This window comes from Rattus norvegicus, chromosome 10, assembly GCF_036323735.1.
Source record: "Rattus norvegicus strain BN/NHsdMcwi chromosome 10, GRCr8, whole genome shotgun sequence".
Taxonomy (NCBI): Eukaryota; Metazoa; Chordata; class Mammalia; order Rodentia; family Muridae; genus Rattus; species Rattus norvegicus.
Window position 1 is genome coordinate 92,040,757 of NC_086028.1, and position 15,940 is coordinate 92,056,696.

Sequence of the window (15,940 nt, forward strand, 5' to 3'; positions counted from 1 at the left end):
AAGAAACCCTGTCTCAGGATAGAGAGATGGCTTAAGATGGCTTAGGTTAAGAGCACTGGCTGCTCTTCTAATAGTCCTGAGTTCAAATCCCAGCAACCACATGGTGGCTCACAACCATCTGAAATAAAATCTAGTGCCCTCTTCCAACCTGAAGGCATACATGTAAGCAGAACACTGTATATATAATAAATTTTTTGGAAAGAAAGAAACTCTGTCTCATGGTCCCTACCAAAAAAAAATCAGAATTTTCTGAAGTTTGAACTTGGATAAGTTTAGAGCGCAGCACACAGCAATTCCATAAATAATAACCAGGCTAGTATTATGGGTGGTTAATTGTTTTCTACTTTTCTTGCTGAGACCGGGCCTCACTATGAAACCTTGGCTATACTGGAACTCGCTATGTAGACCAGGCTGTCCTCAAACTCACAAGACATCTGCCGGCCTCTGTCTCCCAAGTGCTGTTTTCTACTTTTCAAAACATTGTCACAAACATCAAGTAAGTCTTGAATGAAACTTTCAAATGATAGGATGAGCCTGTAACCCCAGCTACTCTAGAAACAAAAGCAAAATCAAGGCCAGATTGGGCCGAAATACAAAACCTTATCTCCAGAACAATAAAAAGGCCTGACTAAAGTAATTTCCTTTCTGCCACTGAGAACCTCAGATCCTTTGGGTTCGGAGGCTCAGATACTCTTGAGACTGTACTGGGGGTGGAGGCAAGGGGACACGTAAGTCCTCGGGATGGAGGGTTAGCAATGTGGCACACAGGCATACATCAGGCAAGACACTTACACACATAAAATAATAAAATGAATTTTTAAAAAAGAAAGTCCTCAATTTGTAAGAGACAGAGGGTCCGAGGTGTAAAGGAACCCAGGGATCACAGGTGACATCATAAGACCTGCCAGGCCTCGAAGCTCATCTCTTCCAGAGCCACTCAAGACCATCTCCACGCTCCTGCCTTCTAGCCTCCCTCTCACACTCATTTCATGTTAGACCTTCAGGCGCTGTAAGGAGTTTCAAAAGGAACAACATGCAACCTGGAATATTACCTTGAATCACTTTAGAATTCACATGTAAGAGTGTATCAGTACGGGGTTCCAGTCTCTTTAAATCAATCTTTTTTTTTTTTTTCTTTTTTTTGGAGCTGGGGACTGAACCCAGGGCCTTGTGCTTGCTAGGCAAGCGCGCTACCACTGAGCTAAATCCCCAACCCTCAATCTTTATTTTTAACTGGAGAATTTAAAGGTGACAAAAAAAAAAAAAAAAAAAAAAAAAAAAACCTTAGTGGACAGCCAGGACAAAGAGAGCTGACTGCCCATGGCTCATTAGTTCCTCCAGTTAATGCTTCTCTTGGGGACAGCAGTCAGCTAAAAGACAGTAGTACTCCAGGCAAACTGGACACCGTTCCTCCAGCCCAGGATCCCAGTCCGTGGATTCGTGGATTATCACCAGGGCTCTGAGTGCCAAGGCTTACCGGATGCTCAAGGTAACTGTTCTCTCTGTTGTTTGACAGCATCAAGTGGTATGGGGATTCATTGTATGTCAGGCCTCAATGACCTCATTTAACCTCCCCTCAATGACCTCATTAACCCTCCTCGTAACTACCTGTAACTAATCCACTACCACTGTCCATCTAAGCTAAGACCACTGACTCTAAGACACACGGATATTTTACACACCTAAAAGCATCTCACGTGCCAGGGTAAGGCTCTGTAAGCTTCAACTGTTGCTATGAACACTAAGATGATATAGGCTTCACTGTCTCGGTGTTGCCACCGCCATGAAGGCTGTCTCGACAGGTGATGAGACTGAGGTACACAAAGACAGCAATTTCCCCAAGGTCACAGAGCTGATGAGCAGGCACACTGGGATGCAGTCCCAGAAAGCTGGATCACCTCTCCCCCAGGGTTCTTAAGGATCTAAGGGGGCCCCCACATTTCCACCAGGAGGAGGCCGGACCCCAGATGCTGACTGTTCACCAACACAGCAGAACAGTTCATCAGCCGGAGTCAAGCCTGACCTGTCATACGGACGCTGCTCTAGGTCAGCTCTCACAAACTGCACTTGGCTCCAGGAAAAGCAGTGTGGTACAATGGGAAAAGCACGTCTTGGGACGGAACAGTCGGGAGGCTGGAGGTCCAGTTCTGGTTAGAGAGCTTGTCATCCTGGTTAAGTCACAGAACAATCCTGAGCCCCTTTCCTCCACCATAAGAACAGGTTATGAGGGGCTGGGGATTTAGCTCAGTGGTAGAGCGCTTACCTAGGAAGCGCAAGGCCCTGGGTTCGGTCCCCAGCTCCGAAAAAAAAAGAACCAAAAAAAAAAAAAAAGAACAGGTTATGATCCTCCCTGGGAGGCTGTTGCAGGACCGGTCTACGCACAAAGGATGGGGTGCGGGGTGTGGCAGAGCTATGACTTGAAAAGCCATGTTTATTTGGTGGTGGCCCACACCTTTCATCCCATCACTTGGGAGGCTGGGGCAGGTGGATTTCTGACTCGAAGGCCAGCCTGGTCTACAGAGAGAGTTCTAGGACAGCCAGGGCTACACACAGAGAGAAACCCTGCCTCCAAAAATGAAAACAAAAGAAAACCCCACCTTTTCAGTTCCAGTCAGCTTATGGTTTGGGATACCATCAAAGAACCCAACACCCCTGTAACCTCGACAATCCCTAAGTGGGACCCTTGGGAGATATTAAGGGTCAAACAGGAGAAAGAATTCCAAGAGGGAAAAAAAGGAAAGGGAAGTAAAGAAAGAAAAACTAGAGGCATGGAGAAGACAAAGGCAGCATTCTGTAATGGTCTTCCTAACTTGTGAATTAATGAACACATAAGAAAAAGGGAGAGAAAGATGCCTAACATCCAGGCACCGCCAACAAACATAAAGACGAGTATAATTTTGTATTGAACCTGACACAGAAACTGGTCTTTGAAGATTCAGTTTGCTATCAAAGTAATCTGGGGTAGAAAAATTTCTCCCTTTCTGTTTTTATTAAGTAACATTCTGTATGTTTCTCTCTTCTTACTTCAAGAGCCTCAGAGAACGAGAGCTTTTGACTTTGATGGGACTCCCTCCTCCCTCCCCCTCTACCACATCCGCAGGGTCTGGCAGAGTCTAGCACATCACAGACCCTAAATAAAAAGTTATCAAATGAATATTTTTGACTCTAGGCAATGCCTCTGTTCATAACATCCTACAGTTACGATACATAAAAGTGTAGTCAAGCTGGGGAGATGGCTCTGTTGGTATGGGGCTTGACTCGCACACATGATCGGGGCTTTGATTCCTACACCACACAAACCTGGTGTGGTGGTGATGCAGGCCAGAAACCCTAGCACTGAGCAATTGGCAGCAGAAGGACCAGACATTCAATGTCGACTTCGGCTAGGAACAAGTCTAAGGCCAGCCTGGGATATGAGAGGCCTTTTCTCAAAATACATACATGCACATGCATGGTCTAACCTTTGCTGCTTTTCCTGGAAGCAGTCTAAGAGCATAATCCCTTTAACATACAGTCGTGTGTCTAGCATATGTGAGAACTCTCATTTCTCACCACTCTGCACAAACCACTCTTGAGCTGTCTTTCCTCACCTGTCCTTTACTGCCTGTCGTTGAACTTCAGCACCTCCACGTTCAGATCCCAATCACCTGTTTGTCTCCTTTCCTGAGGATAACCATGCAAGTATGTGCAGTCTCCCAGAGCCCCCCTCTACCCCCTCTCCAAGCCTTCATGTCCACTCCCAGGGAGCTCAGGTAGATCACCAAAACTCTGGCTTCATCCTCCTAGCCTCAAGACATTTGTCTGTCTTGGAAGACTCTGAAAAGGTACTGAAATCGTTTAAGGGTTGGGAAAAGCTAACAGAAATGGCGTTTTTCACCAGTCAATACAAGATACACTTCCCTGCAGGTCACCCCAATCCAAAAAAAAAAAAAAAAAAAAAAAAAAAAAAAAAAAAACCGCAAACCCAGACCTGTCAAACTCCTTTCCCCAAGGGCCAAAGATCACTTATCCCTCTGTTTCCCTTGGTATTTTACACATACAAGTCACTTTCTGAGAAGACTATTCCTCTCAATTGAGTGCAGAGCAATGGTGTCAAGACACTTGGACCCCACACCGGAACAAGACACAACCTGTGTCCTCAGGGATCCCACACTTTTCCTTCAACTCTAAAAAAGTATGTCTTTACACAGTATCTATGAAATCTAATGACAAAGTACTCCTTAGCTCTAGGAAAAAAAAGAGCGAGGGTGTTTAACAGACTTTGCCCTTAAATTTGATGCCGTGTAACCATAACAACTGATGGTTTAGGTAACCATCAACCCACTGAGGGGCTAAGTTTTCCAAAAATCGTTTTTCGGGGGGGGGGGGGGGGGGCTTCCCTTGCACCAACTCCCGCGCGCAGAGCTGGCGCTCGGAGTGGCATGTGGTGCAATGGAGCCGGTGGTTCCCGTCCCAGCTCCGGTCCCTGGGTCTCCACCACCGTCATCTCCGTGCTCCCAGCGGGGCAGCTAACGTTAGGCCTCAGCCCAATGTCACTTGTTAACCTTCCTATCTCCCCGGTTTTCAGTGCGCCGCCGCCTCCCTTTTAAAGCACACAAACCACCCCACGGTCCCCGGTGTCCACCAGGAGTTGCAGAAAAACAAGCGAGGCGCCGACAGCCACTGACAGATTCGCGCAAAAGTAACCGCACTCCTCCACTCCCAAGCTTCTCCCACGGTGGCCCAGGGGGCGGCGGGCAGCCGAGGCCCCACGCACAGAGGTGACAAGTGTTTCCCTTCAGCTAGCGTGTGGATACTGCTTCCCGGGATCTACACCGAGCGGCGGACGCCAGGCTGGGACCTGATGGCTTGCACCTCCCGCCCCAGGGCGACTCCGCCCCGCTCGGCCCCCAAGCAAGGGAAGGTCTCTCCCGGGACCACCAGTGCCGGCATCCCGAGCCCTGGCAGCATGGAAGGGGCTGAACCGAGCTCCGCTGCTCCAACGGTTGCGGGAGCTGCCGGTATCCCGAAGACGGGCCACCCAGCCAGGGCCTGCTCCGCCCGACGCTCCCTGCGTCGCCCCACCTGGACCCGAGGGCGCTCACCCTGGATCCGCTGGCTGCCTCATCCTACTGCGCCGGCGCCCGTTCTCCGCGGCCGCCGCGGCTCCAGCTCCAGCTCCGGCTCTGGCTGGGGCCGCCGTGCAGCTGCCCGCCCACCCCCGGGCACCGGCCGCCCCGCCCCGCCGGCGGACCCGCCCCGCGGCCGCGGCCCCCACCGCCCAACCACAGGGCGGGAGGGCGGAGTCAGCCGCGCACCAGACACGTCTAATCCAGCCAGTGTTGCACGCCCGCGAGAGGCCTCCGGGATCGGCCGGCGATTGGTCAGGGCTGTTAAAGGGGCCGCAGCGCTAAGGACTGGAAAGAAGGGGGGGCCGCGACTAACTGCGGGTTACCTGGCAGAATCCCAGTGGGAGGAGCAAGCGTTTCTCCCTCCCAATGAAATGGAGGCGCTTTCCCCAGTTCTTTGCATTTCTTAATTTCCTCTTCCTGCAACTTAGCAACAAGTGCCTCCAGCCGGGAGGGAAACTGAGGTTACGAAAATAGCTGCTATCTGGCTAGGCTGTTCTTATGAATGTCTTATGTCTTAGGAGGTAGTCGGGCATTATCAGTCCCTGCTAGTTCCAGAAACTGGATTTCTGAGCTCCTCCTCCACACCTGACCATAACAACCAATCCCAAACCGATTAGTAGAATTAAGCGCCTAGAACTCGTGTGATGTAAATATATCATCTATTATGATCTTGGGTTTTTTAATTCAGGGTCTCCTGTAGAGTAGGCTGTTTTCAGACTTGATATGTAGCTAAAAGTAGCCTTGAACTCTTGACTTCCTGCCTCTACCTCTACCGCTAAGACTATAAGGCATACACCTGAATAACATAAATTTACCTTAGAGGAACGGCGTCTGGGGGGCGAAAGAAGGAAAGTGACTTTTAAAGATGAGTTTTCACTTAAAATGAGCTTGGAACGGTGAAGACTACTTTTTCATTCAGCAACTCCTTACAGGGTAGAGAGAAGGAGGGTCGAGGGTATAGAGGGTAGGCAAGACCCTCACAGAATATTGGCAGATTATGATAGTGCTCTTTGCTTAGCAGCTTTGCCTTCTAAACCAGTGGATCCCAAACTTCAGCATCAGCCCATCCCAGAGGATTTTAGCATGCAGAGTCCTCCTAAATCCCACCTTGCATATTGTCAGCCTCTCATGGCTGTGAAATTAAAACTCGACCAGCCGAAAATAAAGCTCCTCTGTACAGTCAAAATCCATAGTATGTTTGAGAGACTTCCTAGTCAGTAAACCTAGAGACCACAAAGAAACTCAAACTGGCTCCCTGCACAGGACATAGCAAGAACTGAATGTTGACGGGCCCTAGAAGCAACAGATGACAGCTTGAACTCCTGCGGGAGGAAAGGCAGAGCTGTGGCCTAGCACTTAAGGAAGTCAGTCTTGCTCTCTGACCAGTGAGATAATGCATAAGTATTTAATGGTGTGCGCACACACACACACACACACACCCATCTCATCACTAGGACCAGTCATAACCCAGAAGGACACCCTGCCCCTCTGGTACCACATTCCAATGTCATCATCAAGTGCTGCTGCCTACCCTCCTGGCTGAATTCCTCTTCCGGCCCGGGTATCCCAGACACCTGTGTGACCCAGAAGTCTCTGCCCTAGATTTGAAGGCCAGACTAATAAAAGGTTATTAGTCAAGTTTCACTAGGGGAATAGAGCGGGTGTCGGGGATACAGAAAACAACAGGGATTTATCTGATTGGCTTACACAAGACACTCTGTCTTCAGAGATGCTCAGGCCACGAAGCTGGTTGAATCAGTAGCCCCTATCTTTCACCACAGGGCTGGAGGATTCTCAGAGAGACACTGGTCTTCAGTCCATGTTGAAAATTCAAAGACATTGGGTCCGTGAAAGATCCTAGCAGGAGCATTCACCATCAAGAGGCAAAGACAGGCAGGCAAAAGGCATAAAGACTTCCCTCAGACCTCCTCAAATCTCAGCCTCTACAGAAGGCTCCCCACAACCTAATCAAGAACATCCCTCACAGGTGTGCACGGAAGCCCTCCTAGTTGGTTCTAGAACAAACCAATCAACTGCTGAGTATAAAAATCTCTCTCGGAACTTGGAATTCAAGCACTGGAGAGGCTGAGGGCAGAAGCTTACCCCGAGTTCGAGGCCAGCTGGTCTGTATATCCAAACCCAGAAGAGAAAAGCAGGGAGAAGAGAGGAGAGGGAGAAGAAAGGGGTTGGGGAGAAAATTGTTGTCTTGAGAGGTGAGGGTTCTAATCACAAGTACCTGTGTGGCAGGCCAAGGTCCCACCATCTGGTCTGTGCTGCAGCCATCTAAGGTCTGACTCCGAGCTGACAGCCCCCCAAACCCCACTTCCATCCCCTCATGAAAAAGCCTCTTAGAAAATTACCAAACTCCGCCACAGACACTTGAGGGCCAGATGCCCTGGCTAACTGACACTTTTGCTTCGGTTAAACTGTTTGCCTGCTCTGCTTCCTCCTGTAACTGCCAACAGGGATATGGTTTTGGTGTTTTGCTTTTTCATTTTACTTTGTTTTTTCCCCATTAAAAGCTCCCTGCTGAAGGCAGTCAGGGCTGCTCTGTGAGATCCATCCTCTCCAGGCAGTTGCCGGCTGGCTTAACACTCCCCCCGCCCAAGCCCAACCCAAGGCCTTGCCCTTGCTAGGCAAGTGCTCTACCACTGAGCCTAATCCCCACCCCCTGGCTTAACATCCTTAAATTGCGACTCTGGTTTTGTCAAGTGTTCCTTGGGGGTCTTTGCTCCATGACACCTGGAACTGCATGGCAAGCAACGGGTTTCAGTGGTGACGCAGCTTGAAGCTCTTCTTGGCCACATGTCGAAGCCGTCACCTTAGAAGAAAAACAAGAAATAGTGACCATCGTCCCCTTGCCTGGATCTAACCTTCCACAAATATTAGACTGATCAGCTTATCAGCAGCATAATCTCAAACTAAGGACAGTAAAGTCCAGCGTGAATGCTCCTCTCCCCCCTTCTCCTCCTCCTACTTCTCCTCTTCCTCCTCTTCCTCTTCCTCTTCTTCCTCCTCTTCCTCTCTTCCTCTCTCTCTCTCTCTCTCTCTCTCTCTCTCTCTCTAGTTATTTTATGTATATGAGTACACTGTCAGTATCTTCAGACACACCAGAAGAGGGCATCAGATCATCAGATCCCATTACAGATGGTTGTGAGCCACCATGGTGTTCCCGGGAATTGAATCTTTGGAGTCAGTGAGTGCTTTTAACCCATGAGCCTTCTCTCCAGCCTGGGGCCCTTCTTTTTTAAAGGGGAAGATTTTGAGGCATCAAGGTGACTCACCAACACAGATGTCCACTACCAAGCCTAACGACCTAGTTTAATCCCTGGGACTCACCGGGCGGGAGAAGAGACCTGACCCTCAGAGATTGTCCTCAGACCCTGTATGTAACACAGACACCCACACACCTACACTCATAAAGTAAATAAAGGTAATTAAAAAAAAAAAAAAAGAGAAGAGGCTGTGAATGGTGGCACATCCTTTAACCCTACCTCTCAGGAGGCAGAGGCGTGGCGATCTTTATGAGTTTGAAGCCAGCCTTCTCTACACAGCAAATTCCAAACCATCCCTAGCTCCATAGTAAGACCCCCATCTCAAACAAACAAACGAATGAAGGAAAGAAAAAGAATTAGCTAGGCAGTGGTGGCGCACACCTTCAATCCCAGCACTCAAGAGGCAGAGGCAGCGGCAGGGGGATCCCTGAGTTAAAGGCTAGCCTGGTCTACAGAGTGAGTTCCAGGACAGCCAGGGCTATTCAGAGACACCCTGTCTTGAAAAACCAAAAAGAGCCTGCTGGCGGTAGTGGCATATACGTTTAATCCCACCTAGCAGTTAGGAGGCAGATCTCTGAGTTCCAGGCCAGCCTGGCTTACAGAGAGAATTCCCGGGCAGCCAAGCCAGGGCTATCTAGGGAAACTCTGTCTCAAATTAAAAAATAAATAAATAAATAAAAAGGAAAAAAGAGAAAGAAAGAAAAGAATTTGTATGCTTTGAAAATTTGAACAAAGGCTAGCACACCGTTGATGCTTCCTCCTAAGAGGTTAGTATGCAGAGTAACCCGGTGTGGTAGACATTATCATGACTGCGTGTGGTATAGAGTGTACGGGTGTAGAAACTGAAGCTCACAGAGGAACGGTGATGGGTCTGAGGCAGGGACAGCTAGTTAAAGGAAGACCCATCACTCCTGACCCTAAGACTGGGCCCCACCTAACGTCTAACTGTTATGCTACCGGACCTGCCAATTCTGCTACAGGGCCTGCCAGTTCTGCTACAGGGCCTGCCAGAACACCTCTTGCTGCTGGGCACAGCATAAATTCAAAAGGCAAAAGGAACAAATAGCACTAACCTCTGCCAAAAGGAAATTTAATACAGGAGCACAGCTGTGGAGTTGAAGTCCAGTTAACAACTGCTTGCCCTTGATTTGAGCAGTTATATAATTCAAACTCATCGATAAAAATGGGAAAAATCAAAAATTTTGCATAGATTTTCCTGTAGCCCACGGTGGCCTCAAATTCACTATGTAGCCAAGGATAGCCTTGAACTCATCCCCCTGCCTCTACTTCAGGAAGTTCTAGGATTACAGGTGAGTACCACCACGCTCAATATATGCATTGCTAAGGACTGAAACCAGAGATTTATACACACTAAGTAAACACCAACTGAGCTATCCTACCCCTTTATCCCTGAAGAAAACTAAATTCCACCTCTGGGCTTGTGCAAAGACCCCGTTAGCTGAAGATTGTATGGCCCCAAATCATGATGGTGCGATTGGTGATTTTTGTTGTTGTTAAAGATTTATTTATTTTATATATGAGTACACTGTCAACGTCTTTCAGACACACCAGCAGAGGGCATCAGATCCCATTACAGGTGGTTGTGAGCCACCACGTGGTTGCTGGGAATTGAACTCGGGACCTCTGGAAGAGCAGTCAACACTCAGAACCGCTGAGCCTCCAATTGATGATTTTTTTCAATTCTTCTCCCACCCCCCATCCCCCACCCCTGCCTCCCCTCCCAGGGCCCCTCCCAGGGACGGAACCCAGGGCCTTGTGCTTGCTAGGCAAGTGCTCTACCACTGAGCTAAATCCCCAACCCCTTAAAATTCATTTTTGAGGGCTGCATGTGTACCACTGCATGCATGTAGAGCATGTGGAGATTAGAGGACAACTTATGGGAGTCAGTGTTCTCCCTCCATCACGTGGGTAATATGGATGAAACTCAGGTTATCAGGCATCAGACTTGGTGGCAAGCACCTTTCTCAGAGTCAGCCCTCCGGCCCCCACTGATAGTTTTAAATGTTACGATAGGACAAATGCGAGACGCATTCGATAGAATAAAACTGTATTTCAAATTTTGACATTTTCTCACATTGGCAGTACGTGAAAGGGTAGTTTCTCAACGTTGGGCTTTGGCAGTGAGCGACAGCTCCCCGACCACGTGACTATGTGGGGCTCCGGCCGATACTCCACAGCACGCTGGGAGGCTACGCTCTGAAGTAAGTTAGGAATATTCCTGTAGTTTTGTTCGTTTGTTTTACCTACAGTATAACCTCTTTATAGGGCAAGGAATATGTAAGTGTTGTGGATTTCATTGAATGCTTGGATTATGGATTCCCAAATTGCACGAGAATCCCGCAGGTGAAAAGCTGAGAGTCTCTGCCCCCAGCTGGTTCTAACTGGTAAATAAAGTTGCCAGTAGCCAATGGCTTGGCAGGGAGACAAAGTCAGGACTTTAGATTTCCCAGGCAAGAACCCAGGAAAGAAGAAGAATTGAGTACCACCGTGCCAGGGAAACAGAACGATCAAGTTTGAGAGCTGCAGAAGTGGGAGCATACACACAATCATGTAAAAGCCGGGGGAAGAGTGGCCCTAAAGCCCGCCCACCATTGGGTCTAGGATAGCAAAGATGGAGTGTAGATTTTAATAAGTAATAATTCAGAGGTGTGGGAGGGGAGGCGTTAGCAACGTGGAAGTTCGGGCGTGGCCCAGCCATTGCACTGTTTAAGGCGTGTGTGTGTGTGTGTGTGTGTGTGTGTGTGTGTGTGTGTGTGTGTGTGTGTGTCTTTCATTCGAGAATCCAGAGCATTGGGAAGATTGCAAGGAATGAGTGCTGCTGCCTTCTGGGAGATTAGAGTGGATTAATCCTACTACTGCTGCTACATGTTTTATGCAGATCAGGGGCAGTGATGCTAAGTTTACATATCAACTAAGGTTGCTTGCTTTATATCCAACATTCCTGAACATAGACTCTAAACGCATAGCACGAACAGACTAGGCTAACACAGTCTCCCTACCTTATAATTTTTCCTAAATTACATTTTTGTTTCTTTTGTGTGCACACATGCGTATTTATATGTAGGTGCGTGATGCCTGGCAGAACATGTGGAGGTCAAAGGACACTTACAGGAGTCCATCTCTTGTACCACGTGGGTCCCAGGGATCGAACTCAGATCATCAGCCTCCGGGCAAGCATTTTTGCCACCAGAGCCACCTAGCCATACAATAGAATCTCAAGTCTTAGAAATCTAAGCCCATGTAAGTTATAATTCTACATTGTAAATCTAAGTTATATTTCCGGCTTCTGCCTCTCTCACATAGTTCTCTCACATCCCAGACATCTACTATACATTAAGTCTACATGAATTTTCAGTATTCGAAGTATTCTTGATTACAAATTTCAAGATAATCCTTTTCTCATGAATCCATAAACAACAAAGCTAGTCCCATTTTTGCTGCTGGAGGGATGAGTGGTTAAGAAAAGCAAAGGTCCAGGCATATAGCTCAGTTGATAGAATGACTACCCCACACATGGGAAGCTCCGGGTTTGATCCCAGCACCACATAAACTAGGCGTGAGGACACATCCATGTGATCTGGTCGCTTAGGTGCAAGCTGGAAGATTAGAACTTTAAGGTCAGCCTCAGCTACTTAGTGAGTTCGAGGCCAGCCTGGGACACATGATGCCAGAAAGAAGAAAGAAAGGAGAGGGGAGTGGGAAGAGACAGAAATGGGGGGGGTTGGGGGAGTGGGGATTAAAGGTTGAACCACTTGTTCGTCTAACAAATGTTAGGGACCCATTGTGTCACAGGCTGTATCGAACGTTCCAGAAGTACCAGGTTGGGTGGTGGGCAGCAGTGCCCAGGTGGACAGCAGATGCCAGATCTAGGGATGAAAGCCCTATAAATTGGTAGGGCAGATCTGGAGAGATGGCTCAGAGGTTAAGAGCACTGGCTGCTCTTCCAGAGGTCCTGAGTTCAATTCCCAGCAACCACATGGTGGCTCACAACCATCTGTAATGAGATCTGATGCCCTCTTCTGGTGTGTCTGAAGAAAACAGCTACCATGTACTTATAGATAATAAATCTTAAAAAAAAAAAAAAAAGAAAGAAAGAAAGAGAGAAAGAAAGAAATAGTGTTGGAGGGTTTAAAGAAAAAAGTGCTGACATATTAGGCCCAAGGAGGAAAGGTTCATTTTTGAATTGGTGGCAATGTGGGTGGGACTGGGAATATGGAGTCTCTGAAGCCGAGCTAAGAAGAGCAATGAAGAAAAGAGACAGGGAAGCAGGCAGTGATGGCACATGCCTTTAGTCCCAGCATTCAGGAGGCAGAGGCAGGGGGGATCCATCTCTATGAATTTGAGGTCAATCCAGGCTACAGAACGAGTTCCAGAACAGCTAGGGCTACACAGAGAAATGCTGTCTTTAAAACAAACGAAAGGGGGCTGGGGATTTAGCTCAGTGGTAGAGCGCTTACCTAGGAAGCGCAAGGCCCTGGGTACGGTCCCCAGCTCCAAAATAAATAAATAAATAAATAAATAAATAAATAAATAAATAAAAAAAAATAAAAAAATAAAACAAACGAAAGGGTGGGGAGAGGCGATGGAGGTGGGGTGGATTGTGGAGGCTGAGAGAAGAGGTCTGAGGAGACAGGAAAATGGTCCCCTCTTCCCCAGAGCTTGATATGAATAAGGAGGGGTTTGGTGCTGTTTCATTCATAGGTGGAGGCAGGAAGCAGAGGAAGCTCTGGCTTGGTGGCTTCTGGCTTTTAGCTTGGAAGCAGGAACGAGGCTAATCTCTAGAGAGTGGGTAAGGAGCTGATAATCAAGAAGCTTCGTAGGAAACAGATGCTGGGAAGGCCCCTGAGGGGACTGAAAGGGGGAGCTGCCGCTGGAGAGGGATGTTCTAGGCAACACCAAGGACCGAATACCTGACAGAAGCCATCTAAAGGTTGGTTTGCAGGGGTGGGGGTGGGGGTGTCACAGTTTGAGGTGCTGCCGAGCCTGGTGGAGGAGCCATGCCAGCAAGCAATGAGAGGCAGCTGGTCACATCGAGTCCCCAGTCAGGAAGCAGAGCGATGTGCAATTCAACCTGTGACCCGTCCACGTTTAGAATGAGTCTTCCTACCTTGGGGAATTCAGTCTAAAAACCCCTTACGTCATACCCAGACGTTTGTCTCCTAGGCGGTCAGCCCTTCCTCTTGTCAAACTGACAACCAGTATTAACCATCACAGGCCCGTGTGTTTAAGACAGCAGGGCTTCGGTTTTGCATGATCGGATCTGGGGGCTGTGTCCTGAGGAATTCAGGGTCAGTGACTAACAGACACTGAATGTGGGAGGTCTTAGAACAGCGTGCCTGAAACGATGTGTCACCGGTTCTGTGTCAGACAGTAAAAGAAGGGAACCTAAAGAACCAGAGCTAGGATGAACCAGACTTCCTACTCATGCAGGCACAGAGGAGACCAGACAATCAGAGGCAAATTCCAATCAGTGACAAGGTCAAGTGTGATGTTAGAAGCAGAACACTTAACTTCTAAGGGAACTGGAGTCCTCTAGGTTAACTCTGGATCCTCTGTGGACACTCCCCTGAGGCCTGGAACAGCCCCAGACGTCTTTTTTATCTCACCTTGTGGAAGCAACTGTTTTTGTTGGGCGGGGGAAAGCTACCTCTCAGCTAGCCGTCCTTCTCAAAGGAAAACCTGTTACTAATCAGGAGGCCTGCCATCTGTCACAAGAGATAAAGCATTTGTGGGAAAGCTTCCTGAGGAAAGTCCTCACCTGGAAGTCAGATATTCAAAAAAAAAAAAAAAAAAAAAGAATTCAGAATTCAAGAATTCCTTTTTTTTTAAGAATTATTTATTTTATGTATGTGAGCACATGGTAGCTGTCTTCAGACACAGCAGAAGAGGGTATCGGATCCCATTACAGATGGTTGTGAGCCCCCATGTGGTTGCTGAGAATTGAACTCAGGACCTCTGGAAGAGCAGTCAGTGCTCTTAACCTTTGAGCTATTCCTCCAGCCCCTGCCTCTAACTTTAAAATGGTGACTTATGCACCCTGATACAGTGTAACTAGAAGCAGAAAAATGTCGGTTCTCCACCAGGTATTCGATGGAACTGGGAATGGAAGTGTTGGAGTCACCAGTCCCTGACATCTCCACGTGGCCATTTAATCTCTACTTAATTCAGAAAACTGAGGTGGGACCCATGTTTGGGTGAGAACTTCGACAAAGAAAATGTTTGGATCTGTTTTGGCCAGCACTGCCTAAAGCTAATCATCGAGACAGAATCTCATGTGTGCGAACACATTATTGGGTGTGTGCATGCAGGAAGCACTCCTGAGGCTCAAGGGCAGAGACACGTGAGATGTGTCCTAGTGTGGCTGTATTCCTGTCCTAGTGTGGCTGTATTCCTGGCTGCTTAGTTTCAGCGGAGCTTCCAGAGAAGCATCTCAGGGCATTTATTCACTGTCTCCTGCACTGATAGGGGGCAGGCTTTGCAAGGGGCCTCAACCCTGCTTGCAGGCTACACTGTCTTGGCAGAGAGTAGCTTTCTATCTGCTAAGCCAGTGTCAGCAGAGCACATGGGACTGAGAGTTCCCACATGCACACCGGAGGCAAGGCATAGCCAGCTACAGCTGCCAGAGTCATCACTGACCTGGGCACAGAACTGGACGCTCCAGCAGTGTCTGGAAGGTTTACGAGTGGACTCTGGCACTGAGACCATTTGAAAAAAGAGAGACCTTTTGTTGACCCGGATTTGGAGGGGTCGGGGTAAGGCTGTCATCTGAAGTAAGGGTGTGTGTGTGTGTGTGTGTGTGTGTGTGTGTGTGGTGTGTATGGTGTGTGCATGTGTGTGTCTGTGTGTGCACAAGTGTGCATGTTGCCTTTGTATGCACAAGTGAGCTAACAGCCATAGGGCTTTCAGAAAAACCGTATACTGGAAATTCCAAAAATACCACCTCACAGAGGAGGAACCAAATCCACACCCTCATCCCCAGCCCCACCCCCACCCCATCCTGCTGGGCCGGTGACATCCACCACAGCAGGAAACGGTCTGAGTTTTTCTGTTATGAATATGATAGCAGCTTCTAGTAACAGCCCCGATGGGAGAAAAACGCCCATTTTTTCCTAACCTATTCACAATCGCTAACATCACTGTATCTCCCTGTGTGCGCTCTGAAGCGTAGTCTTACGATTGCTATTGTTGATACTCTATAAATCTCCTCTGTATTTAGAATGTAACCCTGGAGCACCGTGAACAGCAAGATGGCACAAGGCAGAGAAGGGCTTGGCGTGGCGTCGGCCATAACCGAAGCTCCCCACTTGCCACTTAGGGGACTTGGCTTTCATGAGTCTTGGATTTGTTGGTTGTGTAACAAAGCCATGAGACACAGCCATTTCTCTGCTATTGGTTTTCTTTTCTTTTCTTTTTCTTTTTTTCTTTTAAGAGTTATTTATTATATATGAGTACACTGTCGCTGTCTTCAGACACACCAGAAGAGGGCATCAGATCCCATTACAGATGGTTGTGAGCCACCATGTGGTTGCTGGG

At 48.2% G+C, this 15,940-nt stretch overlaps 1 protein-coding gene across 8 annotated transcripts in view; it reads right to left on the bottom strand.

Annotated features, from left to right (window-relative positions):
* Tex2 (testis expressed 2) overlaps positions 1-5,604 on the bottom strand; it is a 109,971-nt gene extending 104,367 nt beyond the window's left edge. For 5 of the 8 annotated variants that reach the window (XR_005490787.2, XR_010055189.1, XM_006247647.4 and 2 more), the window contains exon 1: positions 5,085-5,223. The gene's annotated coding sequence lies outside the window, so the exon portion shown is untranslated. Of the gene's footprint in view, positions 1-5,064; positions 5,224-5,434 lie in introns of those variants that run through there. The other 3 variants (XM_063269210.1, XM_063269209.1, NM_001100554.1) reach the window with 3 other exon arrangements.
* Between the last annotated feature and the right edge of the window lie 10,336 nt (positions 5,605-15,940).